We start from the raw sequence: 17,931 nt of genomic DNA on the forward strand, positions 1-17,931 counted from the left end.
CACAAGCTGCCACAAACATGCCCTAAAGTACATTGCAACAGTGCAGAAGATAGGGACCTTAACCTGTGCCATCCCATTGGTGCTAGTGGAAACCTCAATGCACCCTGGAACTGGTAAGCTGCGTGCCGTGCTGCAGAGGGTTGGAGGGGGCATAATGGGGCAGATGGGGGGCAGAGATGGGGTGGGCTGATAGGCCCCAGGAGGAGGGCTGGATCATCGGTGCTGGTGCACGCCATACCCTATCCTCCTTCTCAGGTTAGAACTGCCGACATAGCTCCACTTGGACCACAGCTCCACTAACCTGTGATTTAGCCGACTGGTGAGAAGTTCCAGAGAGGCAGGGTTACCTAGATGTGGTTTATTCTGAGCAAGAGCATGCTGGAGACTTCTAGCAGTTTTGAAATGTCTGCTCTATTTAGAAATAAATACAGTGTAAGTGGAGGCAAACATCAGGCATTCCTACAAGCCAGCAGATCTGAAAGACCAGCAAAGTTGGATTCAGAGAGAGAGACTACACCGCCAACATACCTTAGGCCCGCACTGTAGCAATCACAAGTTGAAGCAAAGAAGGACACAGAGGCTAGGATGCTCTGTTGAGTGCCAGGGGCGAAATGCGGGACAGACTTTACTAAGCCTGCCCCTTAGCCTTTTATTGTCTCTCATTAACAATACAAAAGCAATGTCTAAGTTACCTTTCGGCCACTCCTCTTTCCCAGGCAGAAGAGTGCATTCCTTGCTTCTCTCTTATCTACAATTCATGACTCATCCCTGTGTCTTTCCCTCAAGGTTTTTGACTTCTCATGACACAGAAGGCTTCCAAGGTTTTCCTTGGATGAGAAAGAAGATAAGGGAGAAAAAGGAGGAGGGGGCGAGTGTTCTCGCCCAAAAGGGTGGTCATGTTTCATCGAAAGCTCTGAAACTCAGTGCCTGTGCACATTTACACTACTACACCGCACCACAGCAATCTCACTTTCTCTGCAACTGTCTTTTCCAAATGGGAAAACTACTATAAGTTAAAACACGGCAATATCTTGAAGCATGTGATAGTATGAGGAAACTGAGCGAAAAGCTCATCTCACCTCAATCTGCCCATGGTCCAAAAAGTAATCATAAAGACATTTCTCTTTCACTGTTTACTGCACCTGTAGGTGCTATGATGTACACAGAGAGCTCCAGGCAAGGAGGGGCTCCCCTGCTTCATTTTTGTCAGTCTAGGGCAGGGGTAGGCAAAGCCTCTGGGCCATTTACAGCCCTTGGGGGCCCCCCAATCAGGCCAGCAGGGAGCCCCCAATCTCCAGTGAGCCTCTGCCCCATCGGAGACTGTTAGAACCTGCACTGGCTGCTGGTCGTGACCAAGTTAGAGCAAGGCCTTTTATAGTCTCCATGTGTTTGCTACTTTATTCTGGGCATTATTGTAAACCCCCCACCCTTCGCTCTGAACAACTTCTATCTTCATGTGTTTCTGGCTTGGTCTGCATTTTTCACTGTGTAAGAGGTGTATGTGGCAAACAGTTCATTGTTCTCATGTGGTTCTACATGCTTGTATTATAGTTCTCATATGTATTATAAATGAGCTCAGTAAAATTCATTCATTCATATAAGCTCCGTCTCTAATGTATTCATTTCTGTAAATTTATTCAAATATATTGAAATTTGAAATGTAGATTAATTCTTCCCCCCCCCGGCCCCCGACACAGTGTCAGAGAGATGATGTGGCCCTCCTGTCAAAATGTTTGCCCACTCCTGGTCTAGGGGAATGCTCTGTGCCTGCATTGAGTCTGCATTCACAAGTAGTTGGCAGTCCTGAAAAGGAGGTACTTGAACCCACAAACCTTTAGATGGATTGTGCCAGTTGAGAGATGCACAAACATTCCTTTGCTAACGAATGCATGATTTGGAAACCTTTGACTGGATGCAGAAATCCAGTAAAAAAAAAAATGCATTCACATTTCTAACCTGTGATCAACAAATTCAAGTGCACCAATTAATTGACAAATGCTTTCTTTCTTATTTTACCTCCTGCCTCAGCCACCCAACTTGGGGCACTTTGTCAACCTTTTCCTCTTCTGGCTGAGAAAAAAGAAAGAAAGAAGGCAATAATAGTGGGATAGTGAGTGGGTTGGATAGAGCACGGGTAGCAGATGTTAGCAAGACACCCAACTTTGTGAGTACCACTGATTGCAAACAGCATCTGGGGCAGTTTGGTGATGGGCAGCTCAATCCTATCCTGTGCTGGAGCAGGCAGCTGACTGGCCTGCACTGTGTCCAGCACAGGGTAGGTGGGGGATCAAGCGCAACATGGAGTAAGGGAATTTATTTCCTCTTACCCCTTGTCGAGTGTCAGTCTCCCCAAGTGAGCTACTCAGATCTGTGCCTATTGCTGGTGAAGATCTGAGCAGCCTGGTGTAACTCTGGGCCGCTCGGGAGGGGGGTTTAGAAACTGACCTAAGTGCCAGAGGCCGATCTCACGCCACTTCCAGGCCTGGCCCACAATTGACAAGGCACACTGCACTGCTGGGGAGGGATTCACATCTCCAATGGCCCTACCAATGAATGGCCCACCCTTAAACTCCTGCAGCACACCTGCGGACCATTTGTGGCACACCAGTGTGGTGCAGTACAGTAGCTGAAAATCACTGGCTGAAAAAATTTCCCTGGTTCCATGTAAACATTTACTCTACTATCTACTACTCTACTATCTACTTACACTCTACAATCGTTGCACCATTGAGAGTGTCCTAACCTATGATATCTTGGTGTGGTACGGAAATTGGTCTGCAGGGGACAAAAACGCTCTGCAGAAAATTATTAAGATCGCGCAGCACATCCTTAACCTTCATCTAGCAGCTTTGGAGGACATCTATACATCTCGCTGTCTGCAGTAGTATTCTGAGAGACCCATTCCACCCGGCTCATAAGTTCTTTGAACTGTTGCCTTCGGGTAGATGATACAGGACTATTAGAGCAGCACCACACGATTCCTGAACAGTTTTTATCCCACAGCCATAATTACCTTGAATAAGGCGATATAGTTGTTACCATGCTCCTGAGCTTTATGGTCGGTTATACTGTTTTTATATTATGATGCATGTTGTATAGAATGTGTGGGTGAGTGTGTAGAGTGTGATTGTTGGAATTGTAGGATATATTTATGCTTGTATCTCTAAGGTGCATAAATTTCGTTGTACTGTAGCGCAATGACAATAAAGTTACTACTACTACCATTTCTATCACATTCCACAAGGGGATGCAGCTCGACAAACTGTGAGCCCTTGAAAACTAACAAAGGTCCTGGAATAAATCCTTTGAAAGGTGTTTTTTCCCCCCCTGTGCTCCAGTGCACATAATCTGAAATGACACAATGGAACCATTTTGAAAAAAAGAGCTAGTACAATTCAAATGAAAACTCTGTTTTAAACATTTAATAGCCCCACCCCCATGTAGCCATGTACAGTATTTATACTGACCTTTGCCAAAGGAACCAAGGACAGGAATTCAGTTTCTTTGTATCCAAAGGATACTGGCAAACTTTCCATTTGCAAGCAGCCTATTTGCTTGTTTGGCTAGGTATAGCAATATTACCAGCAGCTTGTGTGCACTGATCATTGACACTGGCTGTACCTTGAAATCCCCAAGGTGACCAGAATCTATAAGCTGCACACCTGCCTGTAAGTGGCCTGTTGTACACACAGTGAATTCAGAGGAAGGGAAAGTTGATTTGGGAAGGGACAGAAATAAATTGTGATTTTGGGGGGGGAGAAATAGCTGGTAAAGCTACTTGGGCTCAGGAAATACAATAATGGCTTCAGGACCTGGGTTCTAGTCTGAGATGTTTGAAGAACCATTGTTCAGGTTTGGCCATGCCAACACTGGGATACAGGGCGCAATCCTAACTTGCGCTGGAACAGGAAAGCCAGGAAGCTTGTGCTGTATCCAGCCAGGATTGTGGCCAGTAGCGGCTTAGCCAGAGGCAAGGGGAAACTTTTTCCCTTACCCCTGGGTAAGGGCTGCTGGCACCTATGGGTCTTCTCGGACTTGCGCCACCCCGTTCTCCCTGGGAACGGGGGTTGGGATCTGGCATAACTGCCAGATCCCAGCCCCATCTCCGCTCCCTGCCCGCCCCCGGGGCTCATCTAAGCTGACGCAAGGAGCTGGAGGGAAGCTGGCGCAGAGGCTTCTATCAGCTTCAGCAGGCTGGCACTTCTTGGAGCACTGGCCTGGCTTCCTCCCAAGGAGGCGCAAACGTGCTTTACGGCACGTTTGTGACCCTCCCAGGTCGTCCCAAGGGACTTGGGCTGGCATAGGGTGCAGTTAGGATTGTGCCCACATAGTTGTCCAGGATGCAGATAACCTAGCATCCTAAGTTAGGCTGATTTTGTTGTTAGTCATTGTGGTTGGTGCTCTGTTTCTGCTTTGATGTTTAATTTATGTATTGTTTGATTGTATTTTATGAGTCCACCAGGGAGGAAAGCAGCGTATGAAGACATGTAATAAATAAATAAATAAATAAATAAATAAATAAATAGAATTCAGTGCCATGTAGCAAAGATTAACTCATATTAGCAATAATAGTGGTAAGGTATTTATGACTTATGAAAACAGATGCACACCATGAGCAGAGCTGCTAAAGCCAACTCTCTGGCCCTGGAAAAATTTCTGAATGAAATATTGCTTACTGGAAGGTTGGCAAGCATACGCTATTGAAATCCCAAGGCGTGCATACTTCAAGATGCACTCTGGAAACAACGGTGACCACAGAGTCCTTTTCATTAATCATTTCACTAAAATGAATGGAAATTGTGCATTTTTCATAGACTTGCGTGTTTTAAGATATGTAGTTTACCTCTGGCTATACTTAATGAGATCATTAGAGTGTAGACATTTGCTTGTTATTTACCTTTTAGCGGGGGGGGGGGGGAAATCAATGGTGCAAGCTTTATTAATGAATCACATTTTATTTTCCATATTGACTTCTCTAGATATTGAATGGAAACATAAATTAGCATAGCATTTACAGTTTATTTCCTGTCTTGTGCATTATTGATCATTGGGGTGTGCCTAGGTCAGGGGTCCGCAAACCGCGGCTCCAGAGCTGCATGTGGCTCTTTCAGCCGTCTGCTGCAGCTCCAGAGTCTGGGGGAAAGTGGCAAAGGGGGTGACAGAGCGCCCTAGAGAGTGGCTGGGGAGGCTTTTGCAACGCGAGACAGCGGCTGGCGTGCGGCGCCTCTTGAGCCAGCTGAGGGGAGCGGGAGGCGGCGGCAAGGCCTGCGGCGGCCACTCTTCCCTCAGCGCCGTCCCCTGCAGGAGTCCCCGCCCGTCCCCGCCTCTCCCCACCTGGATGGTCCACGTCGCGGCTGCGGGCCTCCTCGTCCTCCTCCCTGGTGCCGGCGGTGGCGGCGGGCAGCGGGGGCTCCGCAGGGCAGGGCATCTGAGGCGGCAGCGGGTGCTGCAGGAAGATGGACTATGACTTCAAGGTGAAGCTGACGGCAAGCGCGAGCACGTGGAGGACCTCTTCGAGTACGAGGGCTGCAAAGTGGGCAGGGGCACCTACGGGCACGTCTACAAGGCCAAGCGCAAGGACAGGTGAGTGGGAGCCTGAGCCCGGCAGGTCTGTTCGCGAGAGCAAGCCCTGCTGTAGTCCGTGGGCTACTCCCAGGAAGTGGAGGGCTGTTAGCCTCAGCCCCCTCCCGTGCAGGTCTACTCACAAGTAAGCCCCGCTGTAGTCAGTGGGGCTTCCTCCCAGGAAGGTGTGGAGGGCTGCAGCCTCAGCCCCCTCCTATGCAGGTCTACTCACAAGGAGTCAGTGAGGCTTCCTCCCAGGAAAGTGTGGAGAGGACTTCAACCTGAGAGCTCCAACCAACTTGTCTGCTCAGAAGTCCCATTGCAGTCAATGGGGTTTACTCCCAGGATAGTGTGGAGAGGGTTGCAGCCTGAGTGAGGGAGGACAGGCAGGCAGGGCAGAAGCTGACCTATGGCTGCCCCCCCCACCTTCCCCCTCTCCAGCTCTGGCTTCTTCTCTTCCCCACCTCTGGAGTCTGTGTCCTTTTTTCCTTCCAGCAGGGTGCCTCTGGAAGGTGGGGGGAGTTCTTTAGTATCCATGTAAGATAAGCAGATGTCATAACCGCCATAGAGGACCAGGCGTCTGAAAACACAGGACAAGTGTTTATGACAAAACTAACTAAAAGCTACAAGAGGGGGCTACATTATAAAAACAGGACCTATAAGAGCATAAAGGTAAAACAACAACAACTATATATGCAATGTTATCTTCATTTTAGATGTCAAAAGGGTTTTGTGGCTCCCGAGGTTTTCTTTTCTCTGGAAAACGGGTCCAAATGGCTCTTTGAGTGTTTAAGGTTGCCAACCCCTGGCCTAGGTAGTCAACATTTTTATTGTATGTGTTACTGGTTATGCTGAAGTGTCACCCAGTCAAAATGATTGCTGCTTGTCCTTCCATTTACTGATGGTTCATCTGGCGGCTTGCATTTTCTTGAAATGAACCTTTCGGAATGAGCAGGATTGATGTTGAAATGAGATAAAAATTGTGGACTTCTCTTAACCTGATCTGACCACATCCCAACAGAGAAAAAAAACACACCCCAGATTTGCATTAAGTGGTCAAGCTCTGCATGAACCTTTGTGCATTACCAGGCAGCTTCCACTTTGAGTCTATACGGGCCACTACTGAACTCAAGTGGAGCTGCCATTTACGCAAACCAGCAGTGCCCCATGACGGCTGCTGTACATGACTGCTGGGGCTCAGCACAGGTAGCCCATCCTTTTGGTGAGGTGATGTGGGTTGCCCTTCCCCTGAGGGCTGGGGATAAGAATAGGCCCTCAGTTTGGCTGTACTTGTCGTAAGAGGCGACTGAACAGCCACCGGGTAGATGGGACTCGATAGCCTGGGAAGGCAGCTCATCTGAGAGAAGGAAAACTCTGATCCCAAACCTCCACTGCCTTGTGGCTACATCCAGTTATGGAAAAGGCTTCAGGAGTCAACCTCGAGGCAAAATCCGGAGCCGGAGTCCCTGAGGCAGTTCATGGCTGGACACAGTCACGTTCTGGCAACTCCTGCGACGCTGCTGGAACCAACCGTATTGGCCTCTGCCTTTCCATTGGACCATTTCAGCGACGTGGAGAGGGGGGATTTGCTGCATGGGTAACAGTCTATCCTCCATATCTACTTTACCCAGGCTTCACGCACTGGAGAGGACACTCTGTTCCAGAACACTATTCAGAGTGTGATACCATAGTCTTTCGAGACTGAAGGATGCCAACAAGATGTGGGTTGCATCAGTGGCAGACTGCAGGAGAGCAAGAGGGTAGCAGATTTGGACTGACCTGTACCCTGAGACTGCAGCCACCATCCCATCCCTTCATCCTGCTGCTGAGGTTGCAACCTGCACTGATCCACTTCCCGCCTTCTTAAAGAGAGTGGAAAGTGCATCACCTCCCTCCTTATGCAGCTTCATCAAACATGGAAGTGCAGGACTTTCAGTTTAACTTCTAGTAACCCATGTGGATGAAGGAGCTCCTTCCTTTGCTTGGTCCCTTAAAATCAAACATGGAAGTCTTGCACTTGTGCAATTGAAGCAACCACCTGAGAAACGTGGTGAGTGGCTGCTATTTTTTATTTTTTTTAAATTAAAGACACGAAGCAGCATTGGGTGGTATTCTGTGTCATGCTGCCACTAGATGAAGACTTGACATAAGCACGATACAGTGAGGCAATCTGATATTTCTTCTAGAATTAATATGATTTTGTCAAATAGAATGTAATGTATTTTGGAAATTAAAAAAAAGAATGTAAAATATTCTGGTATTTTAAAGATTAACAGTGTGGTTAATAAGCAGCTGCTATTTTTTGTTGTTTAGAAGCTGCAGGCTTGATTCATCATTGAGTGGTGTTCTGGGTCGCACAGCTGCTGGGACTCCATTAGGTCTGGATTCCAAGGAGGGTTGCCCAGTTCAGACGACTGGAGTTCCAACCAGGTACCCTTCAATGTCTACTGTCCTTGAAAACCAGTAGAGCTTCCCCCTCCATAAAGGTAGCTCCCTACGAGCTGGGAATCTCATGGGATCCAATGACTTCCTCCTCTGGAGCTTGGGTGCTGTTCCCAGTCTGCCTCCATTGCAGACTCAGTGATTCAAGGAGCAATGATGATGTCAGATCTGAGTTCAAGTTAAGGAACGGCAAAAGTGGCTGCTCAAGGCTTCACTGTCAATGAATCTACTTAGGAGGAATGGGGAGCAGGTCCAGCTGCTGGACTCAGATTGGGGCCCAAGTACAGCCATAAAGGACGGGGGCTTCCTGCTCCCTTTATCCATGTGGCCCCTGCTAGTTAGGATTGGGCTGCCCAACTGATGCCAATAATTATTTGTTCCAATAGCCTTGGAACAAATAAGGAGTGGAAATGTCTGTAAGCATTTAAAAAAACAATGCGGCAATTTCTAGAAGCAGGCACAGGTTGTCTCCCAGATTAATTCTGCCAGGTTTCATTTAATTCCATTTAATTCTGCCAGAGTAATTCAAGCCAGGTAAAGTCCTGCATGTAGGAATAAACAAAGATAGAAGTACAAGATGGGGGAAAATCTGGTTTGGCAGCAGGATGTGTAGAAATGATTGATGTGTCTGCCTTCCCAATCCTATCCCCCACCATTGGCACTGATGCAGCCATGCTGGCAGAGTACATAAGAACATAAGAACAGCCCCACTGGATCAGGCCATAGGCCCATCTAGTCCAGCTTCCTGTATCTCACAGCGGCCCACCAAATGCCCCAGGGAGCACACCAGATAACAAGAGACCTCATCCTGGTGCCCTCCCTTGCATCTGGCATTCTGACATAATCCATTTCTAAAATAGGGAGGTTGCACATACACATCATGGCTTCTACCCCGTAATGGATTTTTCCTCCAGAAACTTGTCCAATCCCCTTTTAAAGGTGTCCAGGCCAGTCGCCATCACCACATCCTGTGGCAAAGAGTTCCACAGACCAACCACACACTGAGTAAAGAAATATTTTCTTTTGTCTGTTCTAACTCTCCCAACACTCAATTTTAGTGGATGTCCCCTGGTTCTGGTGTTATGTGAGAGTGTAAAGAGCATCTCACTATCCACTCTGTCCATCCCCTGCATAATTTTGCATGTCTCAATCATGTCCCCCCTCAGGCGTCTCTTTTCTAGGCTGAAGAGGCCCAAACGCCATAGCCTTTCCTCATAAGGAAGGTACCCCAGCCCAGTAATCATCTTAGTCGCTTTCTTTTGCACCTTTTCCATTTCCACTATGTCTTTTTTGAGATGTTGCGATCAGAACTGGACACAATACTCCAGGTGTGGCCTTACCATCAATTTGTACAATGGCATTATAATATTAGCCGTTTTGTTCTCAATACCTTTCCTAATGATCCCAAGCATAGAATTGGCCTTCTTCACTGCGGCCGCACATTGGGTCGACACTTTCATCGACCTGTCCACCACCACCCCAAGATCTCTCTCCTGATCTTTCACAGACAGCTCAGAACCCATCAGCCTATATCTAAAGTTTTGATTTTTTGCCCCAATGTGCATGACTTTACACTTACTGACATTGAGGCGCATCTGCCATATTGCTGCCCATTCTGCCAGTCTGGAGAGATCCTTCTGGAGCTCCTCACAATCACTTCTGGTCTCCACCACTCGGAAAAGTTTGGTGTTGTCTGCAAACTTTGCAACCTCACTGCTCAGCCCTGTTTCCAGTTCATTTATGAAGAGGTTGAAAAGCACCAGTCCCAGGACAGATGGCTTGGCTGTCACAAAGTGCTTTCCATAACTTTTATGAAAGCTGACCCCATAGCAACACATGCTAGATAGAGGTACTGGTGCAGTCTCCACTGCATGCTATGGCCAGCCAGTGATCACGGAATGAAGTAGAGGTAAGCAAAAAGCTTTTAAACATACGTATTTTACTCTGTTGCACTATAGTCCCCAATGGCCTTCCAGAATCTGTACAAGGCCTTTGGTGGGTATAAATCTGAATGGGTCCAGGAGGGAGTGTTGAGGCTAGGCTGGGGACATAGGATATACTGCTGCCATCTATATCCAACCCAGCCTGCCCTTGACATGCCCCTGGTTGATCCCACTCTCTGCCCTAATGCTCCCCTGGAACACCTCTTGCTGACTTATCTGCTAGGCTGGGCTCTCCACTGGCACATACCCAGGGCTGTCAACCATTCATGCTGGTGACCCCAGCCTGTGCACTACTGCTGCGGCCAGTGGTGTAGCTAATGATCGTGTAGCCCGGTGTCAATCTCAAAATGTTGCCCCAGAAGTGATGTCACAACCGGAAGTGACATCACACCCCGGCTTTTTTAAAAGTGGAAATTGGGAGGAACCCACCTCCTCCCCCCAGCAGCTCACCACCCACTTGCTCTGCTGCCTCCCCCAATCAGTGGCATAGCTAAGGCATCTATCTGCAACCTGGGGTCAAAGAAGATTTTGTAGCCCCCCCCCGCATTACAAAATCAAATTTAATTAAGTAAATAAATAAAACATTATTGGTTCCATGCGGTATCATAATAGCATGTCATTGGCACTCAGAACAATCAGTCTCATAGGTCAGTTTGGAGTTAAGCAAAACCACTTTTTGTTCCACAAGGCAGTTATGTTTTCATTTTCTGGTTAATTGGCCATAACGTTTGACAGAATACAGATATTCTAGTGCAGTTTGTTTCATTGCACTCTGCATTAAATTACCTTTCCAATGATATATAACATGATGATATTATTCATACATAATCAGATTTTCACAATTTTGGTCACTAGTGTAAAGCTCAGCTTGTTGCGCCCCTAAAGCTTGATGCCCGGTGCAACTACTACCCCCTGCACCCCCTTAGCTACACCACTGGCTGTGGCTGCTGTGCCAATGGCCTGGGCCTTGTGTTCCATTAGTGGGGCCTAGATAGGCAGGGGGCCTAGATAGGATTGGTCTATAAAACATATCAAATTAAGCATGGGATGGATAGATTGGATAGCAGAAAGTTATTTTCCCTCTTGCGAAACAGAGGCAATCTTCTAAAATTAATGCAAGAGAGTTAAAAGAGACAAAAGAAATATTTCTTCACTCAGCATGTCATTAATCTTTGGAACTCCTTGCCACAGGATGTTGTGATGGCACCTGGTCTAGATGCCTTTAAAAGGTAATTGAACTTTATAGAGAATTTATAGAGGAAAAGCCCATCACAGTTAACAAGTCATGATGACCATAGGCAATCTTCAGGTTTTAAAGGTTGCCTGTTTCTGAATGTGGCAACAGGATACAGGTGTCTTGTTGTCTTGTGCACTTCCAGAGGAATCTGGAAGGCTTTGAGTGAGATACACGAAGCTGTACTAGATGGGCCCTTGGCTGCTCCAGTTGGGCTCTTCTTATGTTCTTAGGATGTGAGAGTGTTTGAGCACAGCCTTGCTGCCCTCCTTAGGTACCCGGGCACTTCTGCCTAATCATATGGGAAGGGGGTTCATCCAAATCACCCTTTCTTTCACATGCTATGAAAGTACTAGTTAAAATTAGCATTGAAACCAAATATGGAGGTGTAGTTTGAATTTTTATAAATGCACCATGTGGTTTAGCAAATAGCACCCCACTGTACTGGGACGGGGCAAATTTTACATGCCTCTATCTTAATTGTGTGGAGCAAGGGGCCAGTTGGAGAAGTATAATTTGAACTAGCCCGTTGACCAGACTGAGACCTACTTATCTTCAGCAAAGTGATTGATCCTGTCTGGCTTCAGCCCATGTGTTGGAATTGTATTGCATTCCTATGCAGAATGTACCTGATTCAATCTCCAGTTTAAAGTGTTTCAAAAAGCAGAGCTGGAGAATGCTTTACCTGGCAGTCAAAAAGCCACTGTGGGTTAAAGATGAACCAATGTTCAAATTCACTATAAGGCAGTCCTAGGCTGCAAGCTTACATTTACACACTTACCTGGGAGTAAGTCCCATTAATTTTAAAAAGGTACTACTCAAGAATGCAAATCCCAATTATCACACTGAGACACATGTATGCCTTTGTTTTGGAACACCTCTGTTTTGTTTATGAAAGAGTACTATTTCTTCTTGATACTTTGCTCATAAAACACACTGCAGTCATTACATTTGAAAATGATTACATTTCATGTGCCACTTGACCTTCCCAGCCAGGTGGAAGGGGCTCAAGAAGAATACGTGAGGCAAGGGGCTAAAAGAGCCATACTAAAATGTGATGCCTTAAAATTAAAGCATATTTTTATGGGTATTGGTAACTCACCCAGATTTCATCACTAGAAGCATCAAATGTATTACCACCCATGATTAATATTTAACAAAACAACTATAAAAAATGCTTGCTAGCAGTAGTTAGGATTGTGCTGTGTGTGCCTTAAGGAATAGATTTACTCATATGTATGCAAATGAACATAGAGAATCTTGTCTTAGGTGATATTCAAGTTGTCTTTGTTTATTGTCGGTAAGACATCTTATAATTAAAATAAAATGAGAATTGTTTATGGTTGCCCTCATTGATAATTCACATTTTTCTACCATATTTTAGCTTTTTGTCTTCCAGGATCTGAGCTGGTTACAGTGATATAAAAATCAGCTAAAAATAAAAGGCAATTGTAGATTAAAAAGCTATCATTTCAGAGACAAGAGTTCCCACATGGAAGGCTCCTGCAATTGGGAACCGGTTTAAAACAAAACAAAACAAGACAAAACAAAACACCTAATCTTCATTCATGAGCAAGTGGGAATCCTGACAGCACCTCAGTAAATGCCAAATTTACTGCTTGCTCTTGCCGTAGGATTTGGTTTCAGAGAAATCCATCCTAGCACTTGTAAGAGGAATGCAATACATGTTCTTGAGAGTTAGCCTATATAAAATGTGTTATGTGCAATTATGGTGATTGGGAGGGGGGAGAGTCCTGGGACCAGTGCCTCCCACAGATCTATCCCTTACCCAGACCCAAAATGCTAGACTCTGCTGCCTCCATAAGGACAAAGTCAGAGAGAGAGAGAGAGAGAGAGAGAGAATCCTTAAAAGCTATCTTCCCAGTTACATGGATAATCTCCCCAAAACGAGACGGGCAATCCTATCCTAACTTGTGCTAGAACAAGCAGGCTGGCGGGTATCCAGCACAAGTTTCAGGCAGACAGAGGCTCAGCCATGGGCAAGAGGAAACTTTTCCCTTACCCCAGGGAGAGCCAATGAAGTCCCAATGGGGCTACTAGGATCTGCGCATCCTCAGTTGCGTAATTTTGAGCAGCTCGGGACTGCCCCAGGCTGCCCAGGAATGGGGTTAGGATCTGGCATACCTGCGGGATCCTGTTCCTACCTCCTGCTCCCTGCACACCCACCCCCGAGAACACCTGCCACCTGCCCGGAAATGGCTCCCTTCTGCCTCCTCCTTGGCCTCCTCATGCCCCCCAGACCCCTGCAACGGCTGAGCTCGGCCTACCCATTCCCTGAGTCAGTGCAAGAAGACCGGCACACATCTGTGTGTCCGTCTGTCTCCCCGAACCTTGGTGGGAAAGTGCTTTATGGCACTTTCATGACAACATTGTGCTGGCACAAGGGACTTTCGTTGGCCCAAGGGCGCCGTTGGATTGCGTCCTGTAGCATGTAGCCAGCGGCCCAGGAGGCCTGGGCCAAAGCAATTGTTGCATAACTCCCCTGTTGTCATTGGGCATTAGTCACATCTCCCTTTGGCCCAGGATTAATGCCAGAATAACCAGAAGCCCAGGCCTGGGTAAAAGGCCATTTTGCTCTTTCTTCTTTCCCCTGCTCCCCATGAAAAGCCATATTGTGGAGTTTTCCTACAGTGACTGCAGCTTATGCTGATGTCTGTCCAAGAAGCATGGCATGAACACTGGAACCAGTGGCGTTGCTAGCGGATGCAGGGGGAGCTGGCCGCACCGGGTGACGCGCATTGGGGAGGTGAAGCGCTAAAATTGCGATGGTTAGGAGTAACCCCATCATGTTATATACCGTCAGATGCAGAATTCCCAGCGGAACGCAATGCAGAAATCCAGAGTGAAATATCTTCTTTCTATCAAAAGTTATGGCCAAAAAACCGGAGAACAAAAAGTGCATGGACCCCAATGGAAAGTGAAACCAAGTAGGCGAACATGACTTAGTCCACCAGAAAGGGCAGGCTGAGAGGAATCCAACGACACCAGAATGGTCCTGATCCAATGAATGTAGCCCCCAAAAAACATCCGAGAAGGAGGACCCTCCCTCCAAGCTGGTGAATGTATTGAGCCCTATGGAATGCGAAACTAAGCCACATGGTCACGTTTACTCGTGAGTAAGCAAACGTGCCTTTGCTCCTGGGCAGGTCAGGCAAAGGGAAATGTGAGGCCACCAGAATGATCCTGTTTTGATGCAACTGGAACTCAACAAATGCTCCAGAAGGCAGCCCCCCCCCCCATAAAAATAATGAAACAGAGGCTTGACAGGGTAAGGTGAATCTTTTTCTGTTTTAGGCTGCAATCCTATCCACTTTCCTAGGAGTAAGCCCCACCGACTATAATGGAACTTACTTCTGAGTAGACAGGCATAGGCTTGGGCTGTCAGACTTGTAAAGCCAGGTGGGTCCTGATAATGATATGCTTGAAATATAAAAACTTAAATTGAACTGGGTACTGGGTAGGGGTGAAAATCTTACTGATTCTTTTTTTTGGGGGGGGGTGTTATTGCAGGCAGGCAAAATTCACTTGGTGGAACAGGACTGGCTTCCCCTTATTTAATTATTTGTTTTACTTTAATTATTTATAACTATTTATTTTAATTTGCTTTGTGATGGGTTCTGTCATTCTAAAAAGATTATCATTCTAAAAAGTGGGTCTAAAAAGTGCTAAAAGTTTGAGAACCGCTCCAATAAGAAGTTAGTAAGTTGACACCCTGGGAGGTGGTGACACCACTAATGACCAAAATCACTAAAATCACAGTTTGTAAAAATAATACCATCATGTTATATATCAATCAACGTGTAATTTCATGCAGAATGCAATGAAACAAACTGTGTTACATATCTTTATTCTATCAAAAGGTAGAGCCAAAAAACCAGTGGGGGCAGGGCGATGGTAGATCACCACGCCCACCACCTGGAGTGCTGTCCCCCCCACAGCATGGGGGTGACGCGCTGGCCTCCCACACTGGGTGACGCGAACTTTAGTGACGCCACTGACTGGAACACCCTGTCTTCAGTTTAAATAAGTCTGCTTAAGCAAAAAGAGGGATCCTGAGACCAAAGATACCCCTACCAATCTGGGAACAGTACTCATACGTGTCTTTGTTCCAGTGGCTGCAGCAATCAGTACTCTTACCATGCTCCAGGCAATCTTCAGTAGGTTCCAGGAATCTAGCATGTTCCAGAACTTCAGCAAGCGTTCTCAGGGCTATTTTTAGCAGAGGGGAGGTGGACCTGAGACAGAATCAGGTGGAATTTCCAGTTGTGCCACACCTGACTCTGAGGCTTCTAATGAGTCCCAGCTCACTTAGACCAAAGATACCCCTACCAATCTGGGAACAGTACTCATACGTGTCTTTGTTCCAGTGGCAAGGAGTTCCACAGACCAACCACATGCTGAGTAAAGAAATATTTTCTTTTGTCTGTACACGTACTTTGCATCCAACTGTGGGGGGTGGGGTGGGGTGACTGGACTTATTTTCTGCTGAAATAAGTAAAATTATTTACTTAAATATATTAAAAGATTTTTTTACTTTCCCCCTCTCAACCAGTGTGCTGTGGCACATTGGTGTACTGCCAGTGGACCAGAGGTGTGCCACAGGAGTTTGGGGGTGGTTCATTCGTTAGTAGGGCTGTTGGGGGGTGCGAGTCCCCCAGCAGCAGAGCGGTGTGCCTTGTCTATTGTCAAAAAACCGATGATGTGCCTTGACCATTTTAGTGCCTTGTCGGTGTGATGTGAGATGAACAAGTTTGAAAATCACTGCCCTAGCAGGCTGCCTGATTACCTAAGGGTCTCCTTGGACATTTTGCTGGTGTATATCCAAAAAGAGAAAAGGGGTGAGGCGGACTGGAAAAGAGGAAATAGGATCTAGTGCCAGCAAGACCGGGGTAGGTCAAGGCTGGGAAGGGGGAGGTATTGGTGGTGGGGACCACATTTTCAACCACTGTTCCATGGCACATTGGTGAGCTTCAAGTGGTCCACAGGTGTGCCACAGGAATTTTGGGGAAAATTATTTATTAGTAGGGCCAGTGGGGAAGTGAGCCCCCCACAGGCAGCATTGTGTGCCTTGTCAATTGCCAAAAACCTGATGGTGTGCCTTGATAATTTTAGTGCCTTGTCAGTGTGCCATGAGATGAAAAAGGTTGAAAGTAGCTGTCCTATCCCCTTTCCCAGCCTTGATCTGCCTTCCCGAGTCCACTTGGACTTGCACCAGCAAAGTCACTGGCAGTGGTTCAAGTAGACCCATTTGGGTGATGGAAGTTTACTCCTGTCCCCTTCCTGCAAGATGTAGCACATGCTCTGGTAGCTGGCTACATCAACCAAGAGGGGGGATTCAGCTGCTTGTGAGTAATGCATGCATGTTCACTCATGATAATAAAATGTCAAATATGAAGTAGCCATGAATTGTTGAGTATTTAAATTGCTCATCAGCAAAAGTAGCTTCTGTATAAATGTTTAATGTTGTGAAGGGTTCTGTTACTGATATCGGATCTAGTCTACTACAGACAATTAACGTATTAGGCATAATGATCACAACGCTGTTTACAATGCAACAGTTAAAAGATTTGTCAGCATTTATCCTCAAAATATTGGGTTAAAAAGGTATCATCTTACTTGCTTTATTTTATTTTTTCTATAAAATTAATTGGAAGCTACTCATGACACTAGATGCATTTTGAATGTTTGACTTTGAAAGGTCTTTTCGATGAATTAACAAATTAAACCTGGGTATTCCTCTCTGTAGACCATTCTTTGATTTAATTTTCATTCATCAAATCAAAATTCAGTGTCAACATTTTACATCGCAACGTGATCTGTTTTCACCCAGCTGTATTACTAAATACTCCTTGAGTGAGTGACATTCTTACTAAACAGGTAGCAGTATCTTTAAGTCTTAAAAACAAAAGTTCATGTGGTTATTTTGCCCCAGGGTGACCAGATATAATGGAGAACAGAGTGCCTGTACCTTTAACCATTGTATAGAAGAGGGCATTTTGGCAGGTTCGCCTTTTGAAACCATTCCATGTTAAGCTGCACCTGCCAAAATGCCCTCTTTTATACAATGATTAAAGGTATAGGCACTCTGTTCTCCATTATATCTGGTCACCCTGTTTTGGCCATGTGGCTTACCAAAGGAATATTATCCCTTGAGTGCCTTGGGAAGCAGTTATGCTGATCTCCAGTCATTTTAAGACTGTTAACTGCCTAAGGAGGTACGTGGGGCGGCGGCAAGAAATAGGGCCTTCTCAGTAGTGGCACCAACATTATGGAACTCCCTTCCCCTTGACTTGAGAATGGCTCCCTCTCTTGAGACTTTTCAGCGAGGCCTGAAGACCCTTCTGTTTAAATAAGCCTTCTGAGTTCATGGCCTTTTTAACATCTTTTCTACATCTTTTAGTATTTTTTACAGGCCTGATCTGCTGCTTTATGCTCTTTTTATCTGACTTTTTATCTGACTACTGTTTTTATGGTATCTGTTAATGTGTTTTTAATATGTTTTTATCTGTTGTTAAATGATGTTTTTAATTTGTTTTTAACATGTGGTAAGTCGCCCTGGGTCCCTTTAGGGAGAAGGGCGGGCTATAAATAAAGTTTATTATTATTATTATTATTATTATTATTATTATTATTATTAACTGTCCCAGGTAGTCCAATTGTGCTTGGAGGAAATAATTTGTCCAGACAAGCTTGCATGATAAAAGAGAGCAAAAGACTTGTATGTAATAC

This window comes from Tiliqua scincoides, chromosome 6, assembly GCF_035046505.1.
Source record: "Tiliqua scincoides isolate rTilSci1 chromosome 6, rTilSci1.hap2, whole genome shotgun sequence".
NCBI classification, from domain to species: domain Eukaryota; kingdom Metazoa; phylum Chordata; class Lepidosauria; order Squamata; family Scincidae; genus Tiliqua; species Tiliqua scincoides.